At 38.3% G+C, this 12,464-nt stretch overlaps 1 long non-coding RNA gene across 1 annotated transcript in view; it reads left to right on the forward strand.

Annotated features, from left to right (window-relative positions):
* The window catches only part of LOC114676327 (uncharacterized), a 93,680-nt gene extending 81,425 nt beyond the window's left edge, over positions 1–12,255 (forward strand). The window contains exon 3 of the long non-coding RNA XR_003727262.1: positions 12,198–12,255. This is a non-coding gene — a long non-coding RNA (uncharacterized LOC114676327). The remainder of the gene's footprint in view (positions 1–12,197) is intronic.
* Positions 12,256–12,464: the final 209 nt, after the last annotated feature.

Here is a 12,464-nt window from a genome sequence, read left to right on the forward strand (position 1 = left end):
GAATCCCAGACACTAACTACACCTGAAACATTGATGGTTGCTTATGATGGTAGTGATGAAATTTATAACGGAAATGAGGTAACCAATTCTGAGAGGTGTAACCACCAGAGAAACACCACTGGCTGTACAGAGAACAGAAAATAAACCTAATAAAAGTCTACCTATAGAATTATTGTTTTCATGTGATACATGATTTAGAACACAGATAACTAGGCAGGTAGAGTGTTTCACAAAAGGCTTCCTAAAACTGGCACTGGCTGTTGCTGACATTAACACGTCCTTCAGACAGAGATTTGAAAAAAAAAATTGATAGAAACCAAGGAAATCTATTCACCCTCATATTTATGGATCTACCCTGTTTGAGGATAGAGAGAAAAATACCAACTTGTGGGTTTTTCAAAAAATACTGAAGGAAAAGGAAATGGAGTTACATCTAGAAGATTCAAGGGACGAGCACCCTTCTGAAAATGATCTGTTATAGGACCCAGAGGGGAAAAATCTGAGAAATTAGTCAGCATTCTTAATAGAGTGCTAAGTATGGAGTCTGATATGATTTGGATGTTTGCCTCCTTCAAATCTCATGTTGAAGGGTGATTACCGATGTTGGAGGTGGGGCCTGCTGAGAGGTGACTGAATCATGGGGATAGATCCCTCCTGTATGCTTTAGCACCATCCCCTTCATGAGAAGCTTGCTCTTGCTCAGTTAGTTCATGCGAGATCTGGCTATTTAAAAGAGTCTGGGACCTCTCTTTTCTCTGACTTGCTCCGGCCTTGCTATGTGATGTGCCTGCTCCCACTTCACCTTCCACCATGATTGTAAGCTTCCTGACACTCTTATCAGAAGCCAAACAAATAGTGGTGCCATGCTTGTATAGCTTGCAGAACTGTGAGCCTATTAAACCTCTTTTCCTTATAAATTACTCAGCCTAAGGGATTTCTTTGTAGCAGTGTAAGAAAGGACTAACACAGAGTCTCTAGGAATCAATAGCATAAAGTCATAGAGAGCAGGCTAAGGTGATAAGGCAACAAAAAGAGAAGAAAAGAAAGTGAAATAAAAGAAATGAATGAGAAGGAAGTATTGCATGGAAACGAAAATCTCAGCAACAAAACCAATATCTCCATTGAAATTGGAAGTTATGTATTGTTTTATATTGTTATATACTTCTATAAAGATATTCTATACTTCTTTATATTGTTGGTATAGGGAAGTTATGTCAAGGGAAATATAAATAGTAACATGTTAAAGTAAAGATACTCTCCCAGAATGCAAAGAAATATGCTAAAAAGTGACACTGAAGGAAAAAAAAATCATAAATATAGAACAATGAATACAAAGATAATTGGTTTGCTTGAAGAAGGCAAGACATAATGAAACAAAAATAATACTAGTTCACCCATATATTCAACATGTATTTATTGAGCTATCTACCATGTGCTGTGCACTGTGCTATGTGCTGCATAGGCTGCAATGAGCGTATTAAATATGATTACTTCCTTCAATTAAGTTTCTATCTAATTAGATAGTACAGAAGCAAATACACAAATAAATATGTACTTGCAGATTTTGGTAAGCATTACAGAAGAATGCAGAACAATAATTAACAACATAACAGAATAAAACATTAGTGAGTTAAGGAAAGACTTCTGCATGCAGCTTGAAAGTAAGCTTTCCCTGTCAGGCAAAACCAATAAAACAGAACTGTACCAGCTAGATAAAGACAGTATCTAAATTGTCATTTTTTAATTGTAAGAGAAAAAATTCATAAGGGGTCATGCAGAACAATAACAACAAATTACCCTAACAGGACTCATGTCTTCAATGCTAAATGTCAGAAACTTCTGGATCATCTTACCTAGAGACTTTGGAAAAAGATTGTGAATTTCATACCCAATAAAGTGTCTTCCATGTGCAAAGGCACATGACTTTATCAGATAAACTCTTCAAAATATCTCTAATCCATGTAGTCTTCTTGTAGAAACTATTAGTTCAACCAAACAAGAGGAGGTGAAAAAGTAAGAGCTTAAGTATGAAACTAGTTTAAAATGAGATAAAACTAAATTACTGATGCACAAAAATTAGAAAACTGAAACTTTGGGGAACCAAAAGGCAGCCAATGTGGGTGGAGTGAGATGGAGAACATGGAGGGCATAGGCTGCACACGTGTACTTGGGCCAGGTCCTACAGACCTTACAGGTCATGCACTTTTGTTTTCCTAACCTGTTCCTCTTTGAAAGAAGTATGTCTAACTTCCTGTAAAACATATTACTCTGATAATTGAAAATAGATCTCTGCCTCAAATTATACAAAGCTTTCGCATTTCTATAAAATAAAGGTGAATACTCCAATAGAAAATTTCTAAAAAATGAAAAGACTGGATCAAAAAGGAAGACAAAAATGTAATTAAAAATGCAAAATTTTTTAAAAAATTAACATATCAGAATAAAAATAGCTGAAAAAAAGATACTCTGTAGTATTGGCAAGGGTAGGAGGAAATATACATTGCTTATACAATGTTTGTAGAAATGTAAATTGGAATGATTTTCCTGGAGGGCAATTTGGCAACATATGCCAAACGCCTTGCAAATACGCTACTCTTTGACTCAGTAATTTCACTTCTAGGAATTTGTTCTTGTGACTTTCCTTCATAGCATTTTCCTCAGATTTTTAAAAATAAGTTTTCAGTTGTATTTTTTTTTGTATGATCATATGATTAATGCCTGTTTCTGTAAAGGCAGAGATTAGTCTTTTTGCTTATTATTGTAACCTAGCATGCAGTATCTTCTTGAATACATGAATTAGAATGTTTTGAGAAAATATACACATACGTATGTACATGTTAATGGAAAATTTTCAAGGATTGGGGCATACTAGAGCTGTCTTCTACCAAGTATCCTGAATCTTGATTGTGATGATGGTTACACATATTTATACATGTGTTAAAGTTTATTAAGCTGTTGATTATAGGGTATATAATATTTAAAAAAATAATAAAAAAGGAAAAATGTAATATATACTCAAAATTAATTACTTATTATGTTTTACTATTTCTATGCTTTTGAGGTGATTTATGTGAACTTATGGTGAACATGCTGCATGATTGTGTGCTACAGCATTTTTATTTCCAACACTTTGTTCAGTGACTTCACTATGTTAGCTTAAAATTGATCACATGGGAGTATTTACACCACAGAAAGTGACAAATGCTTACAACTTAAGGTTTTTCTCTTTGGAGAGCCAGTTGTTAAATATTTATCAGCTCTCCCTTCTTATGAAGCTGGGCTTTGTAAGCAAATGTACCATGAGCATTTGGAACTTGGATACTGCTGATGAGAGGAGATAAGAGGGTGGGTAGGCATAGAGCCTCCATTTGCTTATTTTTCTGGGATCCTAAATGTATACAAGAATGGAGGAACTCTCTGGGGAAATGTGAAGGAAGTATAACATTTTCCCTTTTTAGGCAAAGTTACTAAACTATGTTTGAAACACAGGGATCATTGTGATGGAAGCCACCTGTTAGAAGAGGGAGCAAGACCCCTGTAGTGAATATTGTTAGAACACCCATATCCACCTGCTGAGAGTATTGGGCTGCTAATGGCTCACAGTTACCCCCTTCTTGAGAGAATTGCCCTTGACTGACTGGAAGCTGCCTTGCCTGGAAGGTTATGCTTCCCACTCCTCCTCTGGGGATAGTCCATAGCCAATGGCTAGCTTGCATGAGGTATAAAAGGCTGGATCCTTGAACCTCTAGGTGGGACAACTCTGTGGTGCAATTGACTCATGCTGAGACCACATCCTTGCTTAGCTCCTTCTCCTCCCCTGCCCTGCTTCCCTTATTCCCTTCCCCTGAGAATCATCTTCAATAAATTAACTTATCATAAATCTCCAATTTCAAGCTCTGTTTCTATCTGGCTTCAGATAGAACAAAGAATGATTTCAATAGGAGAATAGGTGAAGACTTGACCAAGAACAGAGGCATGTTGGCTCTGTTGGCTGTCCTAGTCCTGTCCCAACAGTCGTTCTGTTTGCAAATGATGCTCTCAAAAAGTAGACATGTGGATGAAACTAAGATCAGAAGGTTGAATGACCATGCACTTCCAATCATGAAGTGCCCTTATCTATACAACACACTGAGGTGGGAGCATCCTCACCACCACTCTAGGACCCATGCAGCTTGGGCAGAGACTAGGAAATGCAGGATGAGCAGGATTTCTATCTCTATAGATTCCTTGGGTTCAGTAAGCAGTGATAATAAGCCTCAAGATTTGTAAAGACTAGTGGAGGTAGGATCCAGAGACACTCAGAAATGGTGGCCAAGTTGGGATCTTGTCTCTGGCCACTGTTATGTTAGGCTGTTAACAAGAACTGGATGAGGCTCCTGGCTTCATCAAGAATAGAGGAGACAATGACGGGAAGACGTTGCAATAGTGTTGATGGTTGCACATGAATGACTGACTCCTGACTTCCCGGGGACCCAGTGGAGTTTCTGTTTCATTGCTGAAGAGTTAAAGCAGCAAGAATGAAGAAAGAGCCCCTAGGGAGTTCTGCATGTATTCATTCAACAAATATTATTGAGCTAACCACTTGTCAAGCACAGTTCTACATTATCTTAGATTATGCTCCCTGGAAACAAGCTGTGTGGCAGAAGTTAGCCTGCAGGAGGTTTACTGGGGAGTAATTTCAGAATAACATCAGTAGGGGAGTTAGGGAAGGAGGACATTATAGGCCCCAGCCAATTCCACAGAAAGCTCTAGATTTGGAATGGCCCTTTGGAGTTGTTCCAAGTTGTGGTGAGGGGCCTGGGCCTTTAGGTACCTCCAAACCCATAGCTCATTGGATGTGGGCTACCTCTGGAGGAGATGTAACTTTGGCAGAGCAGCTCCCTTGGCTGAAGGCTCTTCTGAGAGAAGAATTCATATACGAGCCAGCCCTGGGAGCAGGTTCGGTAATAAGTACCTTGGTCCTGAGCATGTGATCTGGAGAGTGAATCTTGCCATCCATTAGCGATACTGGGATGCAATAGTGATAAAAAGAAATACACTCTTGCTTTATGGAGATTACATTCTAATGGAGACAGATAATACGTAAATGATATTCTCACAAAAATGCTACCACAGTGATCATTTTTGGTTGGGTAAGTTCACAAGGGATTTTAATTTTTCCTATTCTTACTTGTGTACATTTCCTAAGTAGCCAATAAGAAGTATGTATTACTTGGATAATTAAAACATAAACATTATTTTAAAAATCTTCTAGAAGATGAGCTGGGTGCGGTGGCTCACACCTGTAATCCCAGCACTTTGGGAGGCTGAGGCGGGCAGATCACCTGAGGTCGGGAGTTCGAGACCAGCCTGACCAACATGGAGAAACCCCATCTCTACTAAAAATACAAAATTAGCCAGGCATGGTGGCCCATGCCTGTAATCCCAGCTACTTGGAAGACTGAGGCAGGAGAATCACTTGAACCAAGAAGGCAGAGATTATGTTGAGCCGAGATTGAGCCATTTGCACTCCAGCCTGGGCAACAAGAGCGAAACTCCGTCAAAAAAAAAAAAAAATCTTCTAGAAGAATGTATGGGTAACAATAGTCAAGATTAATTTTGATTATGTAGAATCATCAGAGGCGTTTGTCCTATCAGCTGTTTAAATAATAAGATGCAAGCCTGTACTAACAGATCAATGGAACCAAACAAAAATTTCAGAAAGGAACCATGCTTGACGTAACAACTTGGTCTGTGATGCAAGTGGCATCACAGTAAGGTGTTTAAGGGAATGGCCTGTTGGGAATCAGAGTGTGTGTTGCTGGCTGTGTCCCTGCTCGACCTTTCTGAGGCTCAGTCCCCAGATCTGCATAGTGTTGTGAGGTTTAAAGCAAATGATGTATGCTAATGTGTGTAAAAAGATTTAGCACAATTCCAGGCATGTAGCAAGTACTGATAAGTGGTAGTGGATGTGATTATTAATAAAATCATTAATATTCACTCTAGATGTATTAAAGATTTTACATTAAAAAAAGGAAATACATTCCAGGAGAATTAAATAATTAAATGTAAAAAACTATCACTACATTCCAAATGAGTTTAAAAATTTTTTAAAACCCCATACATTAACATTTAAATGTACCCAAATCAAAAGTCCTAAAGTTATAGCTTTAAGTGCAATTCAAGCAAAAAGAATTTTTTTTGAGGAAAGGAATTTGGGTGTCATTAGAAGTCTCCTCACGATGGCTGGACTTCTCCCTTGCAGAATCAATTTTCTTCCCTCTACTCTGATAGAAGTAGGAACTATGCTTCTTGTTTGGAAATTCCTTCTAAGTATCTATTTAGAATTCTGCTCTTGCAGCCCACCATTTTCTCTCCACCCTCTGCCTTGTATTTTACATCATCCAAAGCTCTACTAATAGGAGCCATCTCCAGAGACATTATCTGACCTCCTCTACCTGAGATCTAATAACTCTGAGAGTTTTCAGATGTTTAAAGTGTCAGGCACACCATTATCCAAGGAAATATTTTACCTAGCCATTTACCAAGTTTCACAAAATCATTTTCCCAAACACTGACAGTGCTTTGTGAAGGATAAATAAGTATAGAAAATTGCGAGGATGAACCAAACACCCAGTGATTTTGTAGATGGATCATTGCCAGAGCCTCCTGAAACCTTGTTTATCTTATTAAAGATAAATTAGTTAGAAATGAACAAAATGGTTTTGACAAAATAACTGTATTTGGCATATGTTTACTCTGACCTTCAAAACCACTCCAAGTGTTTCACATTTTAATATTCTGTTTTTTTACTAGCTCTTCCTGCTCAAGTAACATTAAAAATAATTTTGTATATTACTATTATTTTATTTATTGTTTGTCACTTTTTAAATTATGATACTTGTATATTACAGAGAATTAGGAAAATAGAGAAAAGTAGAAAGAGATGGAAAGTCAATATCAACCTCATGAAACAGATATAACCATAACTAACATTGTAAGGTATCTCTTTCATGTTATTTTTCAGGTATATACAGAGATATAGCAAAATTGGGATTACCCAGCATAAAAAGTTTTATCTCCTTTTAAAAATTAAAGATTATGTAGCAAATTTATTTTCGCATCTTTAAATGATATTCAGAAACCTTATTTTTAGAGATTATAAAGTGTATGTTTATGTTGAATTACTATAATTTACCTAAGTGATTTCTTCTTTTTGGACATATAGGTTATTTTTAATGTTCACTATTATAGGTAACTTCTTTGTATATATCTATCAATAAATCTATTTTTGGATTTTTTATTTTGTCAAGCTAAATTTCTAGAAATGTAGTTACTAGTCATACGGCATGAACATTTTAAAGATTTTTCACGTGAATTTACCCTCTCTGTATCTCAGTTTCCATATTGTAAAATGGGATAATATTGATGCAAACCTCACATGACTGTTGAAAGGATCTAGTGAGATAATTTATTGTCAGTTTTTTAGCAAATTATAAAGTAGTATACAGTTTATTATCATTAGGCATTCCATTCCACCCCATTCTAATCCATGCCAGTTGGTTCCCAGGCAGGCTAATTAGCTGCATCCTATTGCAAGCTTGCTGAACACAAAGGCAGACTATTAATAAATTCCTGGGTAGCCAGTGGCTGCTGGAACCAGATACTAGCATTTTATTCTCTTGAAAAGTCACCAGTGCTGTTTGCTCCATTTCCCTACCTGTAGTTATATGCTTTGTATATAACACATATAACTATATGGGAAATGCATGGGCTAAAACAGAGCAGTATGAGGCGTGGTAAAAAGCTTGCCCATTTTTTGCCATTCCATATTCAGCCCAGCTCCAAGAAGTTTGATCCCAAAGCTTCACTGTTTTGTGGAATCATGAAGAGTAACTAATAAATATAGCATTTTATTTTGTAATGGAAAAAGGTAACTCCCTGAATGTGTTCCTAGAATCCATATTTATAGTCATAGGTACAAACACACACACACACACACACTCCACACACACGCATCATATGCATCATTACCAGGTTCAACATCCAATTTTAGGGAAATCGTCAGGGACAAGGCCAGCACATCCAGGTTCATTCCGGGTGGCAGCCTGAGTCTGCACTAGGGAGAATGAGAAAACTAACCCAAGAAAGCACTAGCTGAGTCCCTCTGAAGGCCCAGAGCTCTCTGACCATAAGCTGTCAAAGGGATAATGAGCTTCAAGTCACAAAGTGAAGCAAAATGGAAGAGAAATTCAGGCCAGTTAAATAAAGTTGAAGTGACTGGTATGCTGAGGGACAGCAATGGCTCACAAGGAGAATCTCATTTCATCGTTAATTTGCATATGGTGAAGATTGATTTTCTACGGCTAATCCAAATTTATGACACATCAGGTGATATTTAAAGGACTCAATGGAGCATTTAATAGCCAAACATTTTTCCTGATTAGTACCCACTTGACCTGGTGGCCCAGAGATGAATGCTGATTACCCTGTCCCCCTCCTCCTTCCAAGTGGCTCTAAGCAGAATGGCTGCCAATCAGGCAGCAGAAAAACACAGCCAGACTGTAGTCAGAACATCCTGACACTTAGAAGTCAGGAGCTCTCAAAGTGTGGAAAGGGGTTGGTGGAGGGGAACTGATGGGTTTGTCTCTTTTCAAAATTTACACTTGTCAGGGACTTTATAGCTTTCACATCCCAGCCTCATTTATGCAGAACACACTTATAGGGCAGTCATTAGATGCTATCATTTTTCTGATAAATAATCTCAACAATCTTGATAGATAAGGATCCTTAATCCCAATTGGCAAATCAGAAGACTGAGTCTCAGAGAAGTTAGGTAATCTATTTGTCCAATCACCTAGCTAATGAGTGGTGGGGTCAGGATTGAAACTCGGTTCAGGGTGACTCCAAAGCTTAGACGCTTTCCAGTTCTGCACTGCTCATTGAAGACTCCTGGATCACTTCTTCGGTTGGTGTTGGATCTGAGCAGAAACTATTAGGAGTCTAGGTCAAGGCACGGGGGTGAGAGTAGGCAGAGCCAGGCCAGAGGTCTCTGCATAAATCTAGACATCAGATATCAGAAAATTTTGATCATGGCTTTTATTTCTTTGCAACAGTCATCCAGAAGTTCTGAAGAGAACTCACTGGTTGTAGAGTCTGTGTTAATCACCCAGCATTAATATTTCCATTGCTCCATCGTCACGTGTAAGTCTATCAACAGCGTTTCTTGTCCAGAAGTAAACTTGCCCAAGCTTTAGTTTCACATCAGTGAAGGCAGATTCTTTCACCAAGATGGACTTGTTTGTTCTCAGGAAATCCATACAGCCCTGGTTGAAGAGTTCAGAAATGCATTATTTATCTATTGATGCATAAAAAGCACCTATACAATTTGATGGTTTAATACAACGAGTTTTTCCTCATAATTCTGTGGGTCAGCAGTTTGGGCTGGGATCAGCTGGGCTGTTCCTCTGTTGGTTTTCCTGAGGACACTCATGTGACTGTTATCATCAGGCAGTTCCACTGGGGCTGGGTGATCCAACATGACTCACTTACATGCCTGGCTATGGGTGACAGCTCTTCTCTGGGCCTTACTCTCCACAAGCTTTCTCATCCTCCAGCCAGCTGGACTGGGTTTCTTCACACAGTGTTCTCTCTGTTATACATCTTTGTTTCTATTTTATTTTCTACTTCCATATCTGCATGTATCTCTATCAATTAGTACTTGATACATAATCAGTTGTCCTCAAAAGTTTAATATACACCTTTTTTAGCTCACAATTCTGTGACTAGGGAGTTGGAGCTATCCTCAGCTGGTTGGCTCTTGTGCTGGTCTTGCTGGGCTCATGCATCCATGGTTGGCTGCCAGGTTGACTGGGGACCAGCTGGTTTATGAGGGCCTCAGTTGAAACATTGACATTTGCTCCATTTGGTCTCTCACCTTCTAGCAGTTTAGCCCAGGTTTTTTACATGGTAGCGGTAATCAGGGGTCCCAGCAGCAAAGAGGGCAAGTTCCAATACATAAGCAATTTTCAAGTATCTACATGTATCACATTTGCTATTGTCCCACTGACCATAGCAAGTCAAGTGACTGAGCCTGGAGACAACGTAAGGGTACCACACAAGGGCAGGTATACAGGGAAGACAATTATTATGACCATTTTTGTAACCAATATACATCTCTAAGTAAATATAGATACTTGCTTAACATGCATGGAGATAAAAGCTCGAACAGTATTTAAGGGTATGGAAATACGTGTGCACTTCATCTAGCCCCCTTCCTCATAATCCTACTCTCCAAAGGATCCTGCTTTTACCTATGTTTTTAGCTAGTGGTGTATAACTTTTTTACTGTTATTTAATAATTTGAAAAAATATTACAGTTATATGAGTAAACTTACAGAGTCAAATTCTTCAATAAAGTTTGTTACAAACAACAGAAGCTTCCTTCTCATTTTGTTCCCCTCAGAGGCAAACACTTTCAATTCTTCTGGCTGATTCTTTTGGTAGTTACCTCCATATTACTAAGAATTCTTTTTTCTGTTTTCACTTCTTAACTTTTCAGTATCTATTGTTTTTCTTCAGAAAATGAGACCCCAGACCTCTTTTACCTCATGTCTGCCCTCATCAAACCACACACCCTTTGCACCCCATTCCTGTCAGTGAAGCTGTCTTAGAACTTTCTCTACTACCAGCCTGGGATTCAGCTGTCCCAGGTTAGTTGAGAGTTAGTCCCAATCCATTTGCTTCCCAGCTTCCAACATTTTTCTGATGGTACATTTTACTCTTTCCTTTTGTTCCTATGGGTTTTTTTTTCTTTTTTTGGCTTGTAAAAAGCCCCTTTACTGTTGTTTTGTTGGGATTTCAAGACAGAGTAAAAATATATCCATGTGCTCAATCTATCATCTTGATCTGGAAGTCCTATAGTATTTTTTCTTGTTTTGTCAATGTCAAGAAATATTGGTACTCTACTTTGGAAAGCAAGCATTTTAGGTTATTTATACTACCCCTTTCATCCTCTTTTATTCCTTTTGATTTGGATTAGTTATATTTTTATTTTTATTTTATTTATTTGTGTCAGATCCTAGGCAGTAGGAACACAGCAACTAAAAAAAATAGTCCCTGCACTCTCAGAGCTTACATTCTAGTAGGGCAAACAGAGTCTAAATTATATATGTACATGTATACATGTTGTTATTACAAACATAAAAGTATAATGTATAAAATTATAAAAATAAAAAATATATATATATATAATTTCTGGACCTTCTATATCTGAAGTCTTGTGTCTTTCTCTAGCTCTGGAAAATGTCTTCTATTATTTTTAAAATATTTTCTCCCCTATATTTTCTGTTTTCTCTTTGTAGACTTTTACTTGATGGATGTTCCCCCTCCTGGTTAGACCTTTCTGCCATTTCCAGCCCTGCCAACAATTGCTTTCTCATCCGCCTTCTCTCTCCTCTGCTCCATCCCTCTCTTGCTTTACATCCTAGGACATTTTAAATTACAGCCCCTGCATTCAATGTTTAATGTAGTGATCATATTTTTAATTTTCATAATTGTATTTATGAACTTTTGTACACTATTTCTTATTCTCTTATTGCTCCTTTATATAGCTGTGTGCCCTTGTGTAAATGGATGCAGTAGCCACTCAACTTTTTCTGGGAGGTAATGAGATTTCTTTGAGGTTTTCTTCTCCAAAAGTTAATTCTGCTTTCCTGGGGTCACTTGTTCTATTTGATCATATTGGCCCATCTCCTTCGTTTCACTTGTTTGTTTCAACAGGTGGTGAATCTTGGTAGTCCTGTCATATTTATGAAGGAATAACTATAGCAATTACCATGGGTAAGTGGCTGGAGTTTTCTCTACTATTTTATTTTATTTTGTTTTATTTTATTTTATGAGACAGGGTCTCACTCTGTAGCCCAGGCTGTGGTGCAGTGGCTTGATCACAGCTCATTGTAGCCTCAACCTCCCAGCCTCAAGCAATCCTCTTGCATCAGCCTCCCAAGCAGCTGGGAACTACAGGCACATGCTACCATGCCTATCTAATTTTTGTATTTTTTTGTAGATATGGGGTCTCTCCATGTAGTCCAGGATGGTCTTGAACTCCTGGGCTCAAGTGATCCACCTGCCTCAGCCTCCCAAACTGCTGGGATTATAGGCATGAGCCACCACACCTGGCCTTTCTGTACCTTTTTAAATGTTCATTTTTATCACAGGCTGCCTATGAGTGGACCAGATGGATAAACCAGAGACCTTCACCTTAAGGGGCCCAGCAGATCAGATGAGCACTTAATGTCCCCTGAAATGTCAAGACGAAAAAGAGTCCAGCCCAAAGGTTCAGCCTCTCCATCAGATGTACAGGTAGGCATGTTGTTCATTGATTTTGAATCCTTCTCCTAGGACCGAATTTCGACATAACATATGCTCAGAGCAAGGGTCATCTGAGGGAGGGATCCCTTATAGCTGGCTTGACTATGGAAGCC

Source organism: Macaca mulatta, chromosome 2, assembly GCF_049350105.2.
Source record: "Macaca mulatta isolate MMU2019108-1 chromosome 2, T2T-MMU8v2.0, whole genome shotgun sequence".
NCBI lineage: Eukaryota > Metazoa > Chordata > Mammalia > Primates > Cercopithecidae > Macaca > Macaca mulatta.